At 39.4% G+C, this 12934-nt stretch overlaps 1 protein-coding gene across 1 annotated transcript in view; it reads right to left on the bottom strand.

The window, feature by feature from the left end:
* Positions 1-12177, bottom strand: part of KY (kyphoscoliosis peptidase) — a 99185-nt gene extending 87008 nt beyond the window's left edge. The window contains exon 1 of the mRNA XM_066598093.1: positions 12171-12177. The gene's annotated coding sequence lies outside the window, so the exon portion shown is untranslated. The remainder of the gene's footprint in view (positions 1-12170) is intronic.
* Positions 12178-12934: the final 757 nt, after the last annotated feature.

Raw genomic sequence — 12934 nt, 5'->3', positions numbered from 1 at the left:
CAAGCTGGGGACATGCTCCAGCTTTGTTGGGACACATCGCTGGAATGGGTCGCCCAGTGATTTTGAAGCATAGTTCCCCAGACTCCCCATTCCCTGACCTTCGATCCTCATAAATTAGTTTATGGAGCTCAAAGGTGATGACTGGTTCCCTTTAAAGAAAACTTAGCAGATGACCAATACAGGTATAGCAAGCTTTTATATATAACAGGCAGAAAGAGCGACTGGAAGCTGTAAATCATTTTCTATGTTGAGGACAAGAGCATATTGAGAGGGCTGTAAACAGTAATAAAAGCCACCTTCAGCTGATATCCAGATGAGCAGCTCTTCCTGGCACAGGTAAAGACAGAAGACTATTCCTGGCCACTAACATCTGTTTCTTATGGGTTACTTCACAAATAACGCTGCAGTGATTAAAAGTGAATGTGCATATATTTCAAGGTCTTAATTATGTACTATTACAGCACCCAGAAATGCTTTCTGGAAATGTTACCTAAATTTTTAAAATTCTTCCCATAATAGATTATACTCCACATACCTAAAACAGTTTAGTTTTCCTATTTAACAGAATGTAATAATAACATTTTTAACTTTAGGAGAATAAGGCTAACTTCACAAGGGCGAGCGCGATATGGGGTAGTGAATCACGCTCCCCACCATGTAAATTCTTCGGGGAAGAAGCAATCCTGACAGCCACGACGGAGGATCATGGAGTTTCTTTCGCTGTTTTCAACGGGGAGATCTCGCATCGTGTGCACCTAGCACGTAGTGCGATGCTGCCACCGGCCCCATTGAAAGCAATGGGTGCTACCATGCGAAAGTACGCAGAAAGATAGAACATGCCAAGATTTGTTTTTTGCATCGCATTTGCATTTGTATGACCCCATTCAAAAGAATGAGGTTCATATTTGTGCGTCTTGCAATACACAAATCTCACACAATTGTCTAACCCGCGTGAAGACAGCCTAAGTTCCTAGTCTTGGAGGGTAGATATATATGTTTCTTGTCTAAGGGTTATGAAACATGAATGTCTTTCAGTAGAAAACTCACAACATAGAATAGTAACATTTGTTGAACATATCATTGTCACAATGGTATATAAATGATTTACAATCCTAGAATATACTGGGTAATATGTGTCCCATCTTTTGCGAACTAAGGAAATCTAAACCAAAAGTAGCTGCAGCTAAACTTCACGCTGTGTCCTTAACGAGGGGGCAAAATCACTAGAAATTTGAATCCTGGAGACCATCTAAAAAAAGTAACACTTAAAAATGACACTTCAATATATTTGTGGAGTCTGATGTGAAAGTCTGGAATATGGCCATAAATTCCTCCACTAAAACTAGTATGCCAGCTAATAGGATTTTTTATTTTATTGTCCACCTGTTTGTATCTGATTTTAGACATGTTCTTTTATTATGTTTGTTATATTTATTCATTTTTTTTACAATATTATAGGTAGAAGAGAGAAAATATTAAGATCTTAAGTTGTATTTTTAATTAGCACTGTATGTGTATGTTGTAGGGTATTTAGCTACATAAAGTTCTGATAGACAGTGAAGAGTTGTTTTTCTTCAAAGATCTTCCTTCACTTTTGTAATATAGACGATTGGAGTTAAAGAGAATGACCTATTGTATAAATCATGTTTCTACTGTTATATCTGTGCTGAACATTTATGCACAATACCCAGCATTGACGCAAGGCAATGATCACACAGGACAAATAAACACCAGTAGGTCCCACGTAAAACACCAAAACCACAAACAAGGAGGAAAAAGGGGAAATCTAGCCCTAACAGCCAGAAGAGGAAAAAACCCTTGCGTAAAGTAAGGCAATCGCCCCGATAGGGACGGCCCCCACGTTGGGACTTAGAGGCTTAGAGGCCACCTACAATTATCCTAGGTGAGAACAGGTGATAACAACTATAGGCAGCAGGCTCGATGGCCTCCCACCCACTTGCGAGGGCGATAGTTCGTTTTTAAAATCGCTGCAATTTTGCAGTTGCCAACTTGCGATTTTTTTGCGATTGCGCTGCGATTTTCTCCCACTAAACTCGCATCGCAAAGCTCTATGTATTGTGGCTTTCCTGCGTTTTTTTATCGCAGCGTTTTTGACACTGACTGCTGTGCCCTTCCCCTCCTCCTCGCCTGAGAGAAAAAAAAATTGCAGCGCAATCGCAACGCAGTCGCGCATGCGATTCTGCGACGTGCGATGCGTTTTTATGGCACCCATTGACTTGCATGGGCGAGGGAAAAATCGGACATCGCACTAATATAGGGCAGTCGCAATCGATAAAAAAATCGCACCCGCGCTGTGAAAAAAATCGCAAATGCGCATAGCCACATTACAACTGATTTGTTTCAAACTACAAAGTTTTAGCGCTCTATCGCAGCGCTAAAAAATCGCGAAACGCTAACGCAAGTGGGTGGGAGCCCTTAGGTCTAACTTTCTCCTATTGGCAACACAAAGTTAAGGATCTAGTATGCCTCATAGCCATTTCATTGATATCAGATGCGGCTGAAATCTGCAGGTTCTGTCAAAAAACATATAATGTGCCTGAGTTTCCAAAATCTGACCTTAAGCTTAACATACACTTAACATATTGATCAGCCACAATGCGGCCAATTGATCGTTCATGTGATTGTATGAGCCATCCCACCAGGAAAATTGCACATAACACTGGACAATCAGGGTGTCAGTTTGAAAAGAATAAAGAACAGACTACTTGGGGCAAACAGTGTGACAAATGAATGGCTGGATTTGGCTGTCTATGCCATACACGCAACTTCCGCCTACAGATGGCCGTAATTTTCCGACAGGATTGATGTCATCTTTACAAAACTATAGTCTCCCATTGGCCATTGTGAATGATCATTCAATCCATTGTTGATTTTTCAACCATTGGTGGCCCAGAATAGACAAAATTGGCCATTTCAGGTAACCATCCTCCCATGTGTATAGCTACCTATAGAGATTAAGAGGGTGGAAATAGAAAACTGAGTAAAAGGATAGGCATACGGAGTACTGTGTCAGACTTCCCAGCTGGGAGATCATTGGTGGCTTTGGCAGTGGCAGTTTTATTGGAGTTGTAATCTAGATTTTATGTGGTCAGGCTGCACATAGAATGGCTGTCTTGGCAGAAACAACTGCGTTTGCTTAAATAATGATTGCCTGAGTCATATTTCATTTTCAAAAATATAAATACCATATTGAATAGAAAGCCAAACACCAGGTCTTAGCTTAAAGAGATGAAAACATCCAAGCATTCTATCACCAAATATGTTCTTCTAATCTTTATCTATTACCACTGAGGCTTCGCATTGTATCATAGTAACAAAGTGAACTGTTTATTTTAATTTATACTACAAAACCAATTCTGCCAGACGGACGTACTTTTAAGAAATGTAATGTATTTAAATTGTGTGCCAAATCGTATATCAGGTTAAACCTGGCTGATGATTTTGACAGAGTTTCAATAAATATTTCTCTGCATTTAATGATCTGTTAATGGTTTTTCACATATAATGTTACACTGTACAGAACTTTGTAAATCACACAAGAGGGAAGGTTTCCAAAACTGACAGGTTCCGTATTCCAGTATAGAACTAACCCCCAAAAAATAAGGGCTGAGAAGTGAATTGGCATAAGAAATCACAAACACAAGATAAGCATTATTTTATACTATTACAATAATATTAACCCCTTATTGACGAACCCTGTTTGCACCATAATGACTAACTAATTTTCACAGTTTTTTCATCGTCACATTCCTAGAGCCATAACTTTTTAATTTTTTCATCTACCTAGCCATGTGAGGGCTTGTTTTTTGCAGGACAAGTTGTATTTTCTAATGGTTTTCTTTGGGTATATATAGTGTATTGTATTAATTTTATTATTTTTTTCTAGGGGGATTGAGGAAAAAAAAGAAATTCTGCCATTTGTTGTTTGGATTTCATCTTTATGGCATTCGATGATAACATTATTCTCTGGGTCATCATAGCTTAGGGAATAGCAGGTTTATACAGTTTTTTTATGTTTCGCTATTTTTGTACACAAAAAATCACTTTTCTTTTTTTAAAATTTGCTTTTTTTTGCCACATTCTAAGAGCCATAGCATTTTTATTTTTTCATCAACGGAGCCCTATAAAGACCTGTTTTTTGTGGGATAAGCTCTAGTCTTCATTTATCCAATGAAATATAAAATGTTGAACATATGGGGTATAACATTTGATTGTTTTTTCCCATTTTTTTCTAAAGGCAAAAATAAGAAAGTCTGTTATCCAACATTTGAGCACCCCTTCTTCCAGGCTTCTGATGCAGCTACCATTAAAAGATCAACCAAAGGATGGGGCCTAACAACATTTGTGTCCTACTGTTGATAGTGCAAAGAGGAGATTCCTCTGCTGGAGTTAGGTGTTCTATAGCCGTGAACAAAATTGTGTAGAGGAAGGGGGACATGAGTGACTTGCTGGAACACACAGACAATTTCTTTATTGACTTCTCAATTTGTATTCTGATATGAGGCATATTAGGAGCAAAGAAAAGAAAGAGAATAAGAGAGGAATTGCTAGGATATATTTTTACATTTTCTTTTCAAAATTTCCCTTGCACAGTGTACCTTTAAAATCAGATTAGTTTTTCCTTTCTTCACTCATAAATATTACTTTCCAAAATGTAAATGAGACAGCAAACCGTACTTTTTAAGGAGTTCAGGCAAAAAGAAATAATTTAAAGAGAAGACTCATCTTTTAACTTTTAATGTGATTGAAATATGTAACTCCCAGCATGGCTGACTAATTCATACCATAGAAGTCATCCATGTGACTACTATGGTGCTATTGGAGAGATCACACAGCCCTGGTTGGTTACATCCTCTTTACTATTAGGTTGTAAGACCCAAAGTAGTGCCTAAAAGTATGTAGAGATCTAACAAAGTTTAATTTGAGTATGATAACTTTCTTCTACTAGTAATTTTATCTTAAGCCAGACATTGAAAAGCTGTTGTTATCTTAACACAACAGAAACATTGAAAAAGCTATTGAAAAGGCAAATAAACTGTTGCACAGAACGTCTTAGTTAAACCTCACATTAAACTTTGCTACATCTGTAGTATGGTCATGAGTAAATTTCATGTGCCACCATGCAGAGTCCATCCATGGTTTTCCTGTTTGCACAGATGATTTAGAAAAAGCACTAGCCTATAAGGTTCACAATCTAATATTCTTGTTATTCTGATATAGAGCAAGATGAAAATATTAGTTAAGAATTTATTTTCATTTAAAGCAAAAAAAGAGTGGTCATAAATGGCTGCACATCCAAGTGGAAGAATGCATTTTTATAAATGATCTGGAGGAGGGAATTGATGGGAAACTGATCAAATTTGCAGATGACACAAAGTTCCAAAGCATAGCTAACACCAGTGAAGAGAGAGAGAGAGAGAGAGAGAGAGAGAGGGAGTATTCAAAAAGATCTAGAAAAGATTGAACAGTGGGTTGCGACTAACTAAATGCAGCAGCACATGTGAAAAAGATTTGGGTATACTAATAGATCATAGACTGAACATGAGTCAATAATGTGATGCAGCAGCCAAAAAGGCAAACACAATTTTTGGGATGTATTAAGAGAAGCATAGAGTCTAGATTATGTGAGGTCATTATCCCCCTCTACTCTTCTTTAGTCAGACCTCATCTGGAATACTGTGCCAAGTTTAAAAAGACATAACCAAACTGGAGCAAGTTCAGAGAAGAATTACCAAGATGGTGAGTGGTTCTGCAAATCATGTCCTATGAGGAACGGTTAAAGGATCTGTGAATGTTTAGCTTGCAAAAAAGAAGGCAGAGAGGAGACTTAATAGCTGTCACAGTGCAGAGGGATCAGCCCTATTCTCATTTGCACAAGGAAAGACTAGAAGCAATGGGATGAAACTGAAAGGGAGCACACACAGATTAAATATTAGAAACAACTTTCTGACAGTGAGGGTGATCAATGAGTGGAACAGGTTACCACGGGAGGTGGCGTGTTCTGAATGCAGCAGCACATGGGAAAAAGACTTGGGTATACTAATAGATCATAGACTGAACATGAGTCAACAATGTGATGCAGCAGCCAATAAGGCAAACACAATTTTGGGATGTATTAAGAGAAGCTAGAGTCTAGATCACGTGAGGTAATTATCCCCCTCTACTCTTCTTTAGTCAGACCTCATCTGGAATACTGTGCCAAGTTTAAAAAAGACATAACCAAACTGGAGCAAGTTCAGAGAAGAGTTACCAAGATGGTGAGTGGTTCTGCAAATCATATCCTATGAGGAACGGTTAAAGGATCTGTGAATGTTTAGCTTGCAAAAAAGAAGGCAGAGAGGAGACTTAATAGCTGTCTACAAATATCTGAAGGGCTGTCACAGTGCAGAGGGATCAGCCCTATTCACATTTGCACAGGAAAAGACTAGAAGCAATGGGATGAAACTGAAAGGGAGCACACACAGATTAAATATTAGAAACAACTTTCTGACAGTGAGGGTGATCAATGAGTGGCACAGGTTACCACAGGAGGTGGTGTGTTCTCCTTTAATGGAAGTGTTCAAATAAAGGCTGGACAAATATATGTCTGGGATGACTCAGTGAATCCTGCACTGAGCAGAGGGTTGGACCCGATGACCCTGGAGGTCCCTTCCAAATCTACCATTCTATGATTCTATGTGTGTAAGTGGGTAAGTAATTAGCTTAGTGATAGAAAGCAGAAGGTAGTTATAAATGGTACATACTCTGATTGGGTTGACATTACTAGTGAGATACCACAGGGGTTGGTTTTGGGGACTATTGTTTTTAAAAATTTATTAATTACCTGGTAGAAGGATTGCACAGTAAAATATAAATATTTGCAGATAATACAAGACTATGTAAGTAAATTAACACAAGAGAGGACACAAGTTGATAGCAAGAGTATCTGGATAAATCGGGGGCCTGGGCATAAAAGTGGCAAATGAGGTTTAACACTGATAAATGTAAGGTCATGCACATGGACAGAGGAAATACATGTCACCATTACACACTAAGGCCTTAGTCAGACGGGCGTTTTTTCGCGCGATTTGCGCATGCGATTCGCGCATATATAGAACCAATGGTTCGCTATGGTATCGGTCACATGTCCGCTTTTTATGCGGATATGCGATAAATTATAGGACACGACGATTCGCAGATCACACCTATCTGCGTTCGGCGTTTTATGTACGCGCCAAAATCATTTACTGCAGCTAGCTACGTTTTTTTCGCCGGCCAGTCTAAGTTTCATGCGTATTTTGATGTGCACGGCGATTTTTCTCCGGTCAGACGGGCGTTTTGCTGCGACGATTAACGCGGCTAGGTGCAGATTTTTCCCGTGATTTTTCGCCCCCGGTCACGCGATTTGCGCATGCGCATCCGTCATGCGATCCGCAAATCGCGCGAAAAAACGCCCGTCTGACTAAGGCCTAAATGGGAAACCACTGGGCAAATCTGACGTAGAAAAGGACTTTGGGATTGTAGTTAACTGTGGGCTTAACTGGAGCATCCATTGTCAGGCAAATAAAATCATAGTGTGCATCAAATGAGGTATAGGGGCACATTATGAGAACAATGTTCTTCCTCCTTGCAAGTCACTGGTCATATGACACATGGAATATTGTGTACAGCTTTGGGCATAGGTAGTCAAGTAGAGCATATCAGAGCTTGAGCAAGTGCAAAGATAGGCAGCTATAGTAATAAACAGAAGGGATGAACTACAATACCCAGAGAGATTGGGATTATTTAGTTTAGAAAAAAGGCCGTTAAGGGGCAACCTAAGAACTATGTTCAATTATATCAAAGGTCAATACAGAGATTTCTACTATGATTTATTTGTAACCAGGACTGTGACTGTAACAAGGGGGCATCTGCTATGTCTAGGGAAAAGAAGTTTCTACACTGACATAGAAGGATGTTCTTTACTGTATGAGCACTGAGACTATGGAACCCTCTGCCTGAGGACGTGCTGATGGAAAATTCGATAAAAGAGTTCAAGATGGGCCTTAACGCCTTTCTTGAGTGATATAATATTATATGTTATAATTACTAATAACTTCAGAAGGGATGCTGATCCAGGGATTATTTCGGTTGCCAGATTGGAGTGAAGAAGGAATTTCTTTCCCTTAGGGTGCGGGCAGACGAGCGCATAAACGGCGCGTTTTTGCGACCAAACGTATATATGTGACCATCTGAGGCAATGGTTTCGAATGTATTCGTTCACATGGGTGATTTTACGGCGCGTAAAAACGGCAACCCGAAAAAAAACCGGAACATATGCGACCGAAATACGCGCCAACGCATATTCGATCGCCGAAAAGACCGTTTGCAAAGTAGGAACAAACGAAAATACGCTTTCTAGCTCTGGTCGTGATCGGTGAAAAACGATCGCTCGGGCGATTATACGTTGCGCTCGTGCGAACGTAAATACGCCTACGCTCGTCTGCCCGCACCCTCAAATGGGGAAAATTGGCTTTTACCTCATTAGGTTTTTTTTGCCTTTCTCTGGATCAACATTGAGGTAATAGGCTGAACTGGACGGACACGTGTCTTTTTTCAGCCCTACATCCTCCGTTACTATGCTATGCTTTCTTAAAAGCATTTTAGATTGTGGTTTTTTTTCAGTTTTTTAAAATCTGTCTTTTGTAGAGCATACATGTAGAGCATGCTGTGTTTCTTTTGAAAGCAAGGACTTAAAAATGTAGTAAAAAGCCTGTAAATCTCAGTTGAACAAAGAAAATATGCAGCATGAAGGAAAAGTGATTTCCTGCGTATTTGTGCACCAAAAGTCCCCATTAAAGTAATTAGTAATGCTGAAAATATGCTAGGAGATGTGTGAGACACTCACAACCTGAAGGTAGCAAGTTCAATACCCGCCTGGTTCAGGTAGCCGGTTCAAGGTCAACTCAGCCTTCCATCCTTCTGAGGTCAGTAAAATGAGTACCCAGCTTGGTGGGGGGGTGGGGTGGGTAATAAATTACCTGAAAGAGCTGCAGAATAAGTTGGCGCTATACGAATAACAAGATTGAAACACTTTATAATTGTGTAGGAAAAAGAACACATCTGGAATTGATTAACTAATTAGCCATTTCAATCGGTGCGTATATTTTTTGCACATGCCTTGCACTTGGAGAAAGTACAGTAAAATACGCTAATGCATGGGGGAAAAGCCTCTAATGCAGCCAGCGCCAAGTGTGTTCAGTAAGTAAGGGGTGAAGGCAAATATGTATCAACTCTGTTCAGACCATTAGTATGATGAGTATCAATGTCTGTAGCTTAAGTACAAGTAATCACTCAACCTGAATAAACTTGTACTTTTCAATAATAAATCTTCAGCAGAATTTCTAAAGGTCAGTCCCAAGAAGGAACATTCACAGATCTGTTTCATGCGTTGGAGAGTGTACTTTTTTAAATGATCAAAAAATAAAAGCAAAAGCATAACCATTAATAAATACAAATAATTTCTAATCTATCTATTTGCAAATAAAGACCCAGATGTATGAGAATATGTTTTGAATTTACATTAATACTATCAGAAAGTAGCAGAGCTGAGTGTGTCATATTTACTAACCAATTCAAATCTCTTATGTCTACCTTTTTTTTTGACTAATGTTGATAATTAGCCGCAGGTTTTGGAGCAGCTTGGCTGCATGCTTTTCCGTTGCGGCTGGTGCTCCCATAGAACTCAGCGCGGTCGCAACAGAAAAAAAAAATAGACATGCTGCGGGCGGGGAACCCACGTCACATCGGCATGGATTGGCCGTCCCATGTGGACAAGATTTTTGACACATTTCGTCCACATGGCTGGCTAATCCCAGAATTAGCGGCCACAGGCGGATTTGCGCAGCAAAATTCCACACAGAATTTCCACGGCAAATCTGCCCTGTGTGAACCCAGCCTAAAATGTTATAACTGATTCTATGCAATAACAATAATTCAGAAATTGATGTCTTAGCTCGTTGTGATTTGCTTTTGCTACAAATGATTGGCTCCCAACTTCTCCAAATATGCAGTTAGCTGGAGGCTTCTTCTAATTCCTTAGACTACGGATGATGATAGATTATTCACCCTATACAATAAATAGAAGATTCTGGAGAAACACTATCCATATAATCTGCATCTGAGTAAAATTCAACTTCAATTCAAATAATAACAACAATAACCAATAGTAATGCAGATAATATAAAGTTCTTGTAATAACCAGAACCTGAGCAAAGGTCAATTCAAGATCACCGCAAAATTAACTTTTCCAGAATGCCTATGGGTTTGGTTTTTAGAAAAGCTAATTAATCAGATCTTCTCACAGAGTCTCATAATCAGAGCTTTTCTTTTCTGAGTCCAACTGCTGAGGTCAGGTAAACGGTTCTCATCTCTGTGGTCTCATGTTGCTGACATGTGGATTAACACCTTAGGGATCCGCATACACAGCTCTCATCTCTTCCTGCCCCCGCACAGATGACAGACCTGAAAGTGTGACTTTCCTCCAGGCTCAGTTACCCTTCTCTCAGAGTAGAACGCATGACCTGACATCTTCATTCCAGATGGCAAAAGCATAGGTCAAGATCTATCAGTTTCCTTTCAGCATAAACACCCCCACCTGCTTCCATTCTCCAATGCTCCTCCAGCCTCTGAGTTGCTATGTCTTTCTGCAACTAACGACTGCCCTTACATGGGGAAGATCAGCAAAAGGCTGTTCTCTATAAGGAACCTTGTAGTCTGGTGCCTATTCTATATCTCCATAGAGGAGCTACAGTAAATGGTTTGACAGACCCATCAAACTCTCTAACTGATCATTGCAGCGCCCCTGCTTTTATCCATCTGACATTTTCTAAGACTGAATGGTTTATCAGGGATAAAGTGTGATCCTCAGTAAGTGCAGCATCTCAAGAATCTAGCATTAACTTTGTATTCTGTATCTAGATGATTGTCTGCAAAGGCTTTACACTGATTAAGATGTTCCCAAACAAATGACCATGGATCCAGTTCTACATGATATTCACTCCCATACTCATCACACAGGTAGTATCCTAACAGTGAGGGTATATCCACATAACTTTTGGCATTTGGTCTTAATACATATTCTGAATTTAGTCTTGATTATATCAATGTAATTAGATCTTATTATGTAGCCTACATTTTATTGCCGTAGCTCTGTATTTGCTTCTGTTGTCATTAGCTCAAGGAATGCGTTATTTTCCATAAGAATCTAGATGAAGAAGTGTTAATGCAGAATTAAAGACTACTCACATTTAGTAACACCAAATTCCATTGAAATACCCAACTCTTGTGCATCACTGAGGCCAAAAGCTGGCCATATACATTAGAGCAAAGTTGGAGAAACCAGGCAATTATAACTGATAATCTAATGTGTGTAAGGACCTCCTGACATAACCATTATTAAAGGAAAGAGATTCAAAGGAAAGAAGTATCTGGCATGTGGGATTTCAACATTCTAAACTGTTGTTTCCACAAAAGATAAGCTTGTTCCTCTCCCACCACATGTTTAGAAAGGAGTCAGAAGAAGTTGCCATTATTTGACCAACATTTCATGTCTATTGCTAGCCAGTGGTGGACTGAGGGTTCTTTGGCAAATCTTGAGCAAATCATTCTGAAGGGACTAACTCCATCTACACAAAACATGTACATGTCCACTTTTAATTGTATAATAAACTTTGCTGTTATTATTGTACACACAGCATATGCAGTCCGATAATATATTTGGTCAATCAACTCATAAGAAATTGAGTCTAAATATTGTAACAAGTGGTTGGCTCCAAAATCTGCTTCAAATCTGGATTGCATCTCTTAGATCTTTGGGGACTATTATTCTATCAGACCCTGGGCCTATGGACCAATCCCCTGGTTTTCTAGTGTAACATTTTGACCCTGTTGCCAAGTATAGCATGGAAGAAGGCTTGAAACAAAAGACAAACACTTGAAGCTAGAAGCTGAACAATTTCTGATGGTACATGTTTACCCATACCGACATTGTACTTCAGTTTATAAATCAATCATTTGACAACAGACTATTCAAGAGATATTTGCCATATTGTTAACATAATCAGTCAGCAGATACACAAGTTAAATCTTGGAAATCCTCACTACAAACGTATATCATACGGTATACATACAGTTATGTGCCCATTACACAGTAGCAGTCTGACTGTTGCTGAATTCCTTCACTGTTGGTACTTGTAGGAGATATGTCATTAATGCCTCAGCTGTTCCCATTAAATTCTGCTTTCAACATTTCCACCAATGGGAGCTGAAAAGCGAGAATGCTTCTTGACAGATAGTATAAAGTGTTGGCTACTGCAGAAAATGGTGTTCATGGAAGAAAATAAACTTAGTGAACGCAATATGGGCATTTTGAATTTTTAAGTAACTGAATGCAGAAAATTCCTAATAGTGTTTCCCTATTTATTTTCTTGCCTAACATGAACCTCATTATAACTGAATGTAAATGAATTTATATCCATTGATATTGGTGTTACTATTGTGATAAGAACTTTTGTTTACCATCATAATAGATAAACACTAGAGATGAGCGAGCGTACTCGTCTGAGCTTGATGCTCGTTCGAGTATTAGGGTGTTCGAGATGCTCGTTACTAGAGGCTAGCACCACGCGATGTTCGAGTTACTTTCACTTTCTTCTCTGAGACGTTAGCGCGCTTTTCTGGCCAATAGAAAGACAGGGAAGGCATTACAACTTCCTCCTGTGACGTTCCAGCCCTATACCACCCCCCTGCAGTGAGTGGCTGGGGAGATCAGGTGACACCCGAGTATTAAAATCTGCCCCGCCCGCGGCTCGCCACAGATGCATGCTGACAGAGATCAGGGAAAGTGCTGCTGATGCTGCTGCTGCTATAGGGAGAGTGTTAGGTGTTATTTTAG

This window comes from Eleutherodactylus coqui, chromosome 1, assembly GCF_035609145.1.
Source record: "Eleutherodactylus coqui strain aEleCoq1 chromosome 1, aEleCoq1.hap1, whole genome shotgun sequence".
Taxonomy (NCBI): Eukaryota; Metazoa; Chordata; class Amphibia; order Anura; family Eleutherodactylidae; genus Eleutherodactylus; species Eleutherodactylus coqui.
The sequence above is the reverse complement of the archived record's forward strand: the minus strand, read 5'-3'. Positions and strand labels throughout refer to the sequence as shown.